This window comes from Musca autumnalis, unplaced genomic scaffold, assembly GCF_047663935.1.
Source record: "Musca autumnalis isolate F117 unplaced genomic scaffold, ASM4766393v1 scaffold_3, whole genome shotgun sequence".
NCBI lineage: Eukaryota > Metazoa > Arthropoda > Insecta > Diptera > Muscidae > Musca > Musca autumnalis.
In genome coordinates, this window is record NW_027411866.1 from 251,766,481 (window position 1) to 251,778,707 (window position 12,227).

The following is a 12,227-nucleotide window of genomic DNA, read 5'->3' on the forward strand; positions in this document are numbered from 1 at the left end:
CGAACTGTTAACATATTCTATATAATATGACTGATATTCTTTAAAACAAGTAAAAAAGTATCAGTCGGCTTTGCCGACAGAGATATACCCTCAGCCTGTGCAAATTGAAACACTTTTTTTCACAAAAAACTTATGTATTTAGGGGGTTTCAAAATTTTGGTCTAGTATGAACCGACAAAAATGTTGATTAGGATTAAAGTTCAAAAATTTTGCTGAAATGGTACTTAAAGGAATGGGCCGACATAGACCATAACATCCTTTGGGCTGTTATTCTCAAGAAGTATGGACTTGCCCCTGAAACAACTTTTACCATCGTAATTGAGGCAGCGAATGTAAGTTGCTTCAACAAAAATCAAAGTGATTCAGTAGCAGGTCTTAAAGTGAACTTATCCAAAATTTTGTGTGGGAGGTACGGGATGGAGTGGGCAAATATAGTCCATATTCGAACCTGATCTGTATCTGGTAGATATTATCAGAATGTGTAAAGTATGGACCAAATCGGTCACTCCCATCAAGAGTTATCGTGCCCACAATTTTTCCGAATAATTTTGAACTTTTGTGGGGTAGGTACCTGAAGGAGTGGACCGATATGGCTTATCTACGAACTTAAACTAAGTTTGGAAACAATATTACGAAGGCCAAATTTTGGCCGGAACAGGCATTTCCGATCGAGAATTATCTTGCGCTTCCACCCATAAACATGGTGTTAAAGGGTTTGTTTTTAAACTTTCAGGCTATTTTTTCAGGAAGTATGGACTTGCCCCTGAGGAAACTTGTATCTTCATATAGGGGACAGTGAATACACTATGGTACAACAAAAACAAAGGCGATTCGAGAGCAGGTCCTAAACTGAACTTTTCCGAAATTTTGTGTGGGAGGTACTCGAAGGAGATTACCGATTGAGTGCATATTGGAACCTCATCTAAGTCTGGTAGAAATTTCATAATGTGCAAAGTATGGACCAAATCGGTTACTCCCTTCAAGAGTTATCGTACGCACAAATTTTCCGAACATTTTCGAACTTCTGTGGGGGAGGTACCGGAAGGAGTGGACCGATATAAGTCGTATTGCAAACGAATGGAAAAAGAACTGCCTCAAAATTGCTCAAAGAAGTAGAAAAATCACCAACAAAGGCTAGTAAATATAGAAAAGCTTATTCCAAGACCAATGAAACAATTGCTCCTTTGACCCCGTTCCAAGCACTCAAAATGTTCGTAGAAGCTGATCTAACAAGACGACAATATGAAATAATAAGGGCAACTAACCCAAAGCATTACCCTTGTTACAACCTTTTGTTGAAAGCAAAACAAGAATGCTACCCACCGATGTTCTTGAGTTTGGAATTTCGGTATTGCAAGCAAAAATACGTATTTTTGAAAACATTCTGCATTTGGCATATAAATTGCCCGTGAAGAAGTATGGAAAGAAAAGGACCTAGGAAGAGAAAGCATTAGAAGAAGAAAAGAAAAAAGAAATCCAAGAAGGATTCCGCTTAGAAACTGGGCTGTTTGTGGACATGCCTAAAGCCAATTTTGGTAATACCAATGATGGCAATACGAGTAGGAGATTTTTGAAAACACAGAATTAACGGCGGACATAACAGGCATTAACCACGAATTAATACATAGATTTAAAATCTTATTAGAGGCGATTGCAAGTGGACACAAAATAAATACAATAAAATTCGAAGAATATGCCTTCAACACCGCGCAAATGTATGTGGAATTATACGATTGGCATCCCATAACTCCAACAATGCATAAATTACTATTACATGGGGCGACCATCATAGATAATGCACTGCTGCCAATCGGCCAATTGTCGGAGGAGGCTGCAGAAGCTCGAAATAAACATTTTCGGTCATACAGACAGAATTTTTCAAGAAAATTTTCAAGGGAAGAATGCAACCGTGATATTCATCAAAGATTGCTTCTTACATCAGAATCACTCATAAGTAGTAAAAGATCGTTAAAGAAAACTTCACACAAGATGTTTTCCAGTGAAGTTATAGAACTATTAGAACCTGCCGAACTCCACACACAATCATGTATTGAGCACGAAGAAGTCGAGATAGAAACATCATTTAATAAGACAATTTAATTTATAATTTTTATTTATTTATGATTTATGAAAATAAAACGTGTTTTTATTATAAAATATATGTTTTTCTTCTTTATTTTGTTAAATAAATAAATATCTTTTTAAAACATTGTCTTTCGAAGCCATTAACGTCCAAAAATATTTTTGGCCGCCTAAATATTTCAAATCTACCACTGTGCGTCGTATGGAGGGCAGTGAATACAAGTTGTTGCAACAAAATTCGATAAAAGAGGGCTACATCAAAACATAAATCCACATTGAAAATGTTTTGTAAGAAGAATTTACACGCAGTGATAACACGGAATGCAAAATAACAGCCAAGTCGGTTGAAAAATGTGGTCATGATATTCAAAATATCTTAAATCGGGGGGTACATGGGGACAATATCAAAACGTGCACCTATGTCCATAATTATTGGTGGAAATGTTTTGTGACCACTAGGAACCCTAAGTACAATATTACAACTAATTTGCAACGAAAATGTGGCTTAAATCCTCCAAATACGGAAAATCGGAAGGAGGCTATACCAAAACATTAGCCAATATTGTTCATATTTGGCACATTATTACCCACAGACACAGGCTGTGGTTGTGCAAAATGTCATAACATATCTCAATTCGTTTTTAAGTTATTAATTTCGCGCCGCTAGATCAGTAGTTTCGACCACCGTGCGTCGCTTACATAGTTTCTGATGTGAAGAGAACGGCAGACTTCGCTCAAAATTAAGCAACAGATACTGCAAACAATATTTGCAATATTTTGAAACATTTGACAATTAAAAGCTACACAAGATTCCCAGTTTTAATTTTTTAAGTAAATATAATAGTTTTTTTAATTAAATTGAGATATCCCGAAATGTACTAATGAAATAAAAACACACATACAAAAAGACGAAACGAAAAACGAATTATTTATTCAGCCCAAATTTTCCACACCAAAAACAAGAAATTTCCATAATATTTGGTATTTATATTGCAGTGTAAGCAATAAAATTTCGCTGGGAAACTACTGGGTGAACGGATCCACATACATACTTGTATATAATGTACAGCGTAGCTATAACTACCAACGTGTTAAATATAAATAAAATACTATAAGGTTTCGTTTTTTTGCAACTTCCGTTTTTTTTTGTTACTTGAAATCACTATCGCCGATGCGATTTTATTGCACTTTGCTTGCCTACGTGTAAATTCAACTTAAACTCAGAGCATGATATCCTTGGATACTTAAACCTCAGTACTACCCACCATTCATGCATTCTGGGGAATGAGTCAATAGAACTAACTTCCCAAGGACAGAAAAGTAGCAGTGGATGTGCGTCTTGTTTAACAATGTTTGTATGTAAGTTAGTGTATGTGAGTTGTTGCCTAGCATTGGGTATTAAAAAGGAAGAAGATAATGTTGTAACACTGAACGCGTACATGTACAAGAACAGTTTCTTCGTAAGAATTGTATACGTTTGTCACCTTGTTGAACACGAAACTGGCAACTGAAGTTCATCACATTAAAGTTTAATGTCCAGTTTTAACTCCATATACTCTAGCATTTGTTCGTTATTTAATGAACATTTGTTATAAGTGGTCCTTAAACGCCCAAATGTGCCTGTGTATTAGTATGTGTCCATGGGCTGCCGGTGTGTGTCAATTTGTCAATAAAAAAGAGAGCTTATCTTTTTAAAATTACAATTTTCTATACACAAATTGTTTCTACACTGAAAAAAATATTTCAAGAATTTTTACATATTTTCGTTCGTTATGTAGTTTTTATATCCTACACCACAATGTGGAAAAGGGTATTACAAGTTTGTTTTGGTAAAAATTCATGTAACACCGCGAAATATTCGTCGGAGACCCCCAATGTGGTATAGCATTTCAAAATTAAATGAAACCTTTTCCAAATTAAATGAAACCTTTTCCAAATTGAATGAAACCTTTTCCAAATCAAATGAAACCTTTTCCAAATCAAATGAAACCTTTTCCAAATTGAATGAAACCTTTATTTTTATTAAAAGGAAAAAGCCAGAATATTGAAAAGAGAAAGAAATAAAAATTTATATGGGTTTTCAACGATTTTTTACTTAAATTCTAATCCTTAGTAATGACATAAAAGTATACCTCCCTGCATGTTTTGCTTCCTTGAACTTGAACATTTCATAATTTTTGGGCATCAATGAAAGTTATAGCGAAATAATCCTAAAGAGAGAATTAAGGTTTAAAAAATTCGTAATAACACAGTGACACAAAATGGAGGCAAAAATCTGGGGCAGAGATAATTCCTTTTGGGAATGAAAGCCCTTGGTAAGCATATTAAGAATCCCGAGGGACAGATCAGCCGTGACGCGAAGTTCCGAGTTGTGGCCTGATTAAGTATCTGCTGAAGACCATGTAAGGCATCTGAAATTAACGTTATATCTTTGTTAACTGTTGTTTTAGCTTATTTATTAGATGACTTGTATACAGTCAAATCGAATGAGGATTATTTTCCTAGGGCATTTCGACCTTCTAACTCCCTTCCTTCAATGTCCTTTCGTCCCTTATTTTAAGAAGCTCTATAAAAGTACCACATGGTGACGTTTTTCAGCTTCGAAGTGTTCTTCAAAAATGTCGCTCAGAAAAGTTTAGGTACGACCCTGATTGACACCTAATCGATTTTGTCGCGTTATCATGGTGAAAGTGTTTGGAAGTGTTTGAAAGTGTTTTTAGGATAATTTCTATGCAATAACTTAATAAGTAAACGAATACACATAATGATAGGATTAAACCGGTGTAATATGAAATTTTGAATGCTATATTTAGCAATGTTGAACCCATTGGTAAAGGTATTTTCAAAAATAAAATTGTGTACCAGAGTCAGTCAGACAATAGATCGTAATATCGTTGGCGTGACTGAGCATAGAAACCAACAGCTCAATAAACAGGGCTGCTCCAATTATGTAATGAGTATGTCCATTGAAAATTCCACAAGCAACAAATCGTGAACCTCTTCATTTTGTTATACAATTAGCACCTGTTATTATTAGCATTTTTAACCTTTAATTCTCTCTTTAGCATTATTTCGCTATAACATTAATTGATACCCAAAACTTATGAAATGTGCAACACATTCAGGGAGGTACACTTTTATGTCATTACTAAGGATTAAAATTTAAGTAAAAAATCGTTGAAAACCCATATAATTTTTTATTTCTTTCTCTTTTCAAAGTATTCTGGCTTTTTCCTTTTAATAAAAATAAAGGTTTCATTCAATTTGGAAAAGGTTTCATTTGAATTGGAAAAGGTTTCATTTAATTTGGAAAAGGTTTCATTTAATTTGGAAAAGGTTTCATTCAATTTGGAAAAAGTTTCATTCAATTTGGAAAAGGTTTCATTTAATTTGGAAATGCTATATACCAATCTTCATATCTCGACGAGATAAAGCGATTTTGAGATGTCTGTCCTGCCGTCCGTCCGTCCGTCTGTCCACTATAAATTGTAAACACCCTCCAGGCCGCTATTATGGACCGATCGTCACGAAATTTTGTATGGAGGTCGGGTTCAGATCAGAATAGATCCCTATTCTTATTGGTGATGATCGTGAAATATTAAGCGGGTGAAATGGACCATTACTTTTGTATGAAAAATACAAAAATTTTATTTTTGGTCGATATTTTGATTCCTTGAGGATATATATATTTCGCAACGTAGCCTACATATGGAAGAAATCTACTGACCTTTCCTCTGATGTAAATTGCAATAAAGTGTTTGCTAGATAACGGGCCTACTGCCTAATATATAATGGGTTCTGTGTAGAGAACCACATTTTTATCCCATGCTACTTATTGTCTCTCCAAAAGTTTATGTAACACCACAAAATATTCGTCCTAGACCCCTTATTTGGTATGCCGAAATTCATATCTCGACGAGATAAAGCGATTTAGCGATGTGTGTTCGTCCATTAAAAATTGTAAACAAGCTTCAGGCCGATATTTTAATTCCTCGATATTTTAATTCCTTGAGGATATATATATTTCGCAAAGTAGCCTACATATGGAAAAAAACTACTGACCTTTCCTCTGATGTAAATTGCAATAAAGTGTTTGCTAGATAACGGGCCTACTGCCTAATATATAATGGGTTCTGTGTAGAGAACCACATTTTTATCCCATGCTACTTATTGTCTCTCCAAAAGTTTATGTAACCCCACAAAATATTCGTCCTAGACCCTTATTTGGTATGCCGAAATTCATATCTCGACGAGATAAAGCGATTTAACGATGTATGTCCGTACATTAAAAATTGTAAACAAGCTTACGGCCGCAATTATGGACCGATTGTAACGAATATTTTAAGGAGTTTGGGTTGGGCCAGAATAGAAATGATTAGTTTTTGGTGATGATCGTGAAATGTTCAGAGGATGAAATGGACCAAAAACAAAATTTTAACCAATTTTGTAGCGGCTCTGTAGGTCAAAATAATAACCCGCAAAATTTTAAACAAAGTTTGAGTTTATGATGAAGAAGAAGCGTACAAACCAACGTGAAGATCAGATAATACTTAGCCGGTTAAATGGACTGAAACTTTTGTGTGAAATTGGTAAAAAGTTCAATAACGTAGCGGTTAAACAACGGAAGTATTAGTACTACATAAGTGAGTTTCATTACATTTTAGTTTGTGTGAACTAAATTTTCCTTTCCTACTACAAAAATGTCTTTGTGATGCTAGATAACTTTTTGGTTTTGGTCATAAGTATTATACATTACATCTCTGATATTTGATAATTAAATTTTCACAATCATTGAAAAGAAGTTCCGTGGAGAGCGATTGTCCAGGGATAGTGGTATAGGGTATCCCATGGTCGGCTCCGTCCGACTATAGACTTTTCTTACTTGTTTCATACTGTACAAATACCTCACATAAGATACATGTGCAGTTTCTTATTTCCATCCAAAAGCCACTATTTTTTCAAAAATATGTAAGACTTTCATGAGATACAAAATCACTTTTCTATTTTTCCGATATACCACTATTTTCTCTCATATTTCCTCTCTTGGTTGGTAAATGCTCTCAACTTTGTCTCGTTTTCTTTTGAATTGTCTCGTCGTCTCACCATCGTATTGACAATGTATCAACAAACCACACCACACACACACATACCCAAACTACCACTGTAGGTCCCAACAATTTTGCTGTTTGTTAACTGACAAACCAAACAACTACAGTGCGATTGATGTTGAAAAACAAAGTGTTTGGCTGTATAGTTCGCAACTACAAATTTTTAATTTCTTTAATATAAAGGCAACATCTAATATCTGAACCTAGTACTCCTGTTCCTGTTCTTCTGCTATGTTCACAAGACGGTAACAACTACAGTGAAAATCATTAGAAGAAACGGTAAGTTACAATAATACAAAATAAAAGCATTGATTAATAAAAAGCAGCAAAATGTGTCTCTGGTTTGGTTGGTGGTGTTGTTGTTGGCGGTTGTTAGTCAATAATAACAAAAACAACAACTCGCCAAAATTATTTTTTTTTTTCAATCTCTCAGAAAATACCAGTATTTTTTTCTTGCTTTATGAAAGGCGTTCATGAAATGCAGGAATTTGAACTTTGGCAAGACTTTATGAACACTATTTCTGAAATGCAGTAATTATTTTTTTCTGTGTATTACAAAAGAACCCAACACACCTACATTACTTGAGAAAATATTATAACATATGTAATTGTAAATGTTTGTGTAGAAACTGGAGAATAAACGAAACTAGATTCTCTTGAAAATATTGAATGTGTATGCTAATTGTTAGCTTATCCACGTAATTGTTGAATGTGTTTATATATGGCCTGTTCCCGTACTTTATAAAGTGGTAAAAGTCGTAAAAGTTGTAAAAGTCGTAAACGATTTTCATATACATTTTTTGTACGGGAACGAAAAATGTGTAAAAGTGGTAAAAATTGTAAAAACTTTGTAGTTCTGGAACAGAGCTATATTTTTTTTTCTAAAATACTTGTGTTTCAAAACCAAAACAATAACAAAATATATTTGCATGGGCAGGCATGCAGTAAAGGGAACATTGTTAAAGAGATACAAAATTATTTCAAGCACTTTTTTGGACAAAAGAACAGTGATTACAATTATCAAAAAAAAAAACCTTTTTGTAAAAGAGGTTCTAGAAGACAGAAAGGACTTCTCATAGAAGAGCAAAATGACCATAAGGCCCTATCATAGAAGGTCTTCTTATAGACAACATGGTCCTCTTATCGAAAACCACAAGGTCTTCTTACAGAATACAAGGTCTTCTGGTAGATGACCTAATGTCTTCTTATGTATATAAGATCACAAGAACTTCCTGAAAAAGTCAACAGGAGCTTCTTACATATGAACACAAAGTCTTCTTTTAGAAGACCACAAGGACTTCTTATACAAGACCGCAAGGTCTTTCTTCTTGTAGAATACCGCAAAGTATTACTTCTTATAGAATACCGCAAAGTCTTTCTTTTTATAGAAGAACCGCAAGGTCTTCCTACGCTGACATCAAGGTATTCTTAAAAAATACCAGAGGGCCTTCTTGTCGAAGTTCTCCTTATACAAATTCTTCTTAAAGCAGACCACAAGTTATTCTTATAGAAGTCCACAAGGTTCTTATAGACGACCGTAAAGTCTTCTTATAGAATACCGCTAGGTCTTACTACAGAAGACCACAACGTCATCTTCTTACAGAACACCACAAGCTATTCTTATGGAAGACCACAAGGTATTTTAGTTGAAGACTACAAGGTCTTTAGTTATAGATCTCATGGCCTTCCTATAGAAGACCACAAGGTCTTCTTATAGATTTCCGAATCTTAGAGGACAACAAGGCCTTCTTATAGAGGATTACAAGGTCTTCTTATAGAAGACCACAAGGTCTTCTTATGTAAGACCACAAGGAATTCTTATATAAGACCACAAGGTCTTCTTATAGAAGACCAGAGGGTTTTCTTGAAGAAGTTGTCCTTATACAAATTCTTCTTATAGAAGACGGCAAAATCTTCTTATGGAAGACCACGAGGTCATAAGCAACCATGTCTTCTATATTTTTAGACCCTGTTCCTTCATTTATGAAAAAACTTATTTTAAGTTTCTGTGATTTATGACAATTTTACCCTTTGGCATTTGCTGAATGTTCAATTTTAACCTAGAAACGACTAGCAGTCATTTACAAACATGAGATGAAGGAAACGAATTTATCCATCTTGTAACGGTTTTCCTTTTGAACATGGCTACACACACAAGCCAGACGTACAGAGTTACACAAGCAAACTTAAAGCAAATAACATTTATGTGCTGCTAATGACTTGCCAAAGTTGGGGTCTCACATTTGTTTATTTGTCTTAACGTTTATCTTCTTCCCATCAGTGGGATATTTGTAAAGTGAGACCAACATGTACGCCAGCTGGTTGACAGCTGGAATTTGGAGCAATTTGTTCTTAAGCTAACGGCAAATTGTTAAAATTATCCATCATTTGACATGGGACAAATTGCATGCAATAAAGGCAAAAGAAAGTTTGTCATATTTTAAGAGCTAACATTTTCTACTTCTACTTTGGACATTAGGGTGATGCGATTTTTTTTTTTTTTGAGAAATCATAACCCCTAATTTTTTCCCATTTGATCCAAAGTCCTTATATTTAAAATGTTGTGGCGATCAGTTATAGTAACCCATGCCACCCGATCCCGATCGGTTATCATTAACCCATGCCAACCGATCTATCTTTATTTCCATAGTAATTTGTATGAGAACAAAGTTGCATTTCCACGAAAATTCTCTAAAGGTCGCAGTTATGGTCATATGGAAAAAATTTCATCCAATATAAATCACATTTTCTTATATGAGATTCTCACAAAAAAGTAACAGAATTTAATGGTTTCTTCAATGTAGCACTCAGTCATTGCAATCTTATTTGCAAATAATGCGTTTTCCAAGGTTCTGCTGCAATCTACACATCAAATACCTATACAAATGTACATATATGTATGTGTGCCAATTAAAAGTAAATACACTTGTTTAATTCATTATCACATCAAGAAATAACCGGGGGAACGGGAAGCTAAAACTAACATTTTAACCTTCTGGAAGCACAACATACACATCCTTAAAAACCGATTGTGAGTTAAAAAGCAATAAAACATCAACCAGGATTCAGTTGACTTGCATCATATCAATGCCGGTGTTCTTCTCTCCTCATAACATGTACACATACACGTAGAGTATCCAAAGAGTACCCGAAATTATAATCCCATATCATTATTGTCCTTAGGATACCCAACCGTTCATTTAACAATTTCTACGTTTCCCCTTTCCTGTTTGTCGTACCGTCATGCTCAACCATAAAAATATGAAAGTTGATAACCAATCATGTGGTACGACGACGATACAGTCATCGTGAGATGATTGTATGTTTTAAGATCTACAGTAACGGGTTGTTACTGCCTTTGGCTTAAAGTTCAATATCACTTTCGCTAATAAAAAAAGTAGAAAGTTTGTTTTGAAATTTAAAGTACGCTGCACCACAAAGTGTCCGCCTTCAGCAGAAAATGTCGTATTTCGCTTATATAAAACTTATTTTGGTCTTCATTACAATGAATCAATATATAAAATCGAGTTATTTTGTCGGGATGCCTTTAACCTGCATATAGGCAACATTTACACCAACCAACGATCTTATTCTTGCAATAATTAAGAGCCTACATAGAGATTGAATCAAAAAGTCAGTCGTTTAATTCATGGAAAGGCTTTTTTTGGCGGTTCGTATGTTTGCCGCAGTGATGAAAGGAACGCAGGGGACAATTTGAAGTTGAAATGGAACATCTCTTGTAGAGTTGTGCCAAAGGAACTATAGTGAACTATCTCGTTCACTTTGCAGTTCCAATGGTCCACATTTTTTCTTTGAACAAACTGCGTATACTTTATATCACACGTTATATTTCATGATGTTAATCATACGCTTTGGAACTAGTACAATGAACTGGGAACTAGATTACCCTACTCTAGTCTCTTGAGCCAATGTAGAGGTATAAAACAGAATCCCAACTCGAAACTAAATTGTGGGCAACGTTTTAATTATGTCATAGATCGAACTCAAGAGAATAGATAAAAGAAAAAACCCAAAATAAAAACCAGTAAGGAAAAGATCAGTCGGGCGGAGCCGACTATATGATACCCTACACCACAGTGAATATGTACACAACATGGAATAATTACAAAGTTTCTCTTCAGTCATGGCTTATTATTCAGAGGAGTAAAACAATAGATTTATTGGACGCCTTTCATGTTTCCGGTACATATAACGGCATACGAACTAGTTAAATGTGAAAGAATATGCATATACAAAAGAAATCGAACCGATTTATATCTTAAAAATTATTTTATATCTTAGTATATATCTTGAATATTTTAATAGGTCACTACCGCTACATACCGCTCGCTGTCTGTCCGAGTTTCATAATAAAATATGTATGGGAGCTATATATAACTCTGAACCGATTTAAATTAAATTTTATTACCATATTTTTAAATAATACAAATTTGAGGTACGTACATTGCGTGATCGGTGCATCATATATCGTATTCAGGAGGAAGAAAAGACATTCCAGCGCACACAATTTTTACCCGACTTTGTAGCTATCCTGTAGATCGCAGTAATAATCCGATCGACGCGAAATTTTAAAAATGAATTGAATTTAAAACAAAGAGCGGGTTTAACGGACCAAAACTTTTGGGTGAAATCTTATATATAAAAGACAATGTGTGTATGTTTGTATGTTCCGCATAGACTCAAAAACGGCTCAACCGATTTTTTTGAAATTTTCAGAGAATATACAAGAAACAACCGAGGTGAAAATAGGCTATATATTTTTTTAATCTCTGAAGGGGCGGGGGCAGGCCCTATTTTAAAAAAAACGCTTTTTTGCAAAAGTTATGAAAGTATCGGTCAGAAAATTAATTTGCGAGGCAACGGTTGTTGAATCTCCGACCCTAAGTACTTATTCTATGTAATTTTCAGATTATGCACAGGGATGTCCCTTGGTTGAAGTAGACTATATATTTTGTTGAATCTTACCAACGATTCCGTTTTCCCAATCCTGGGTACATATTTTAGCAATAAGACCCG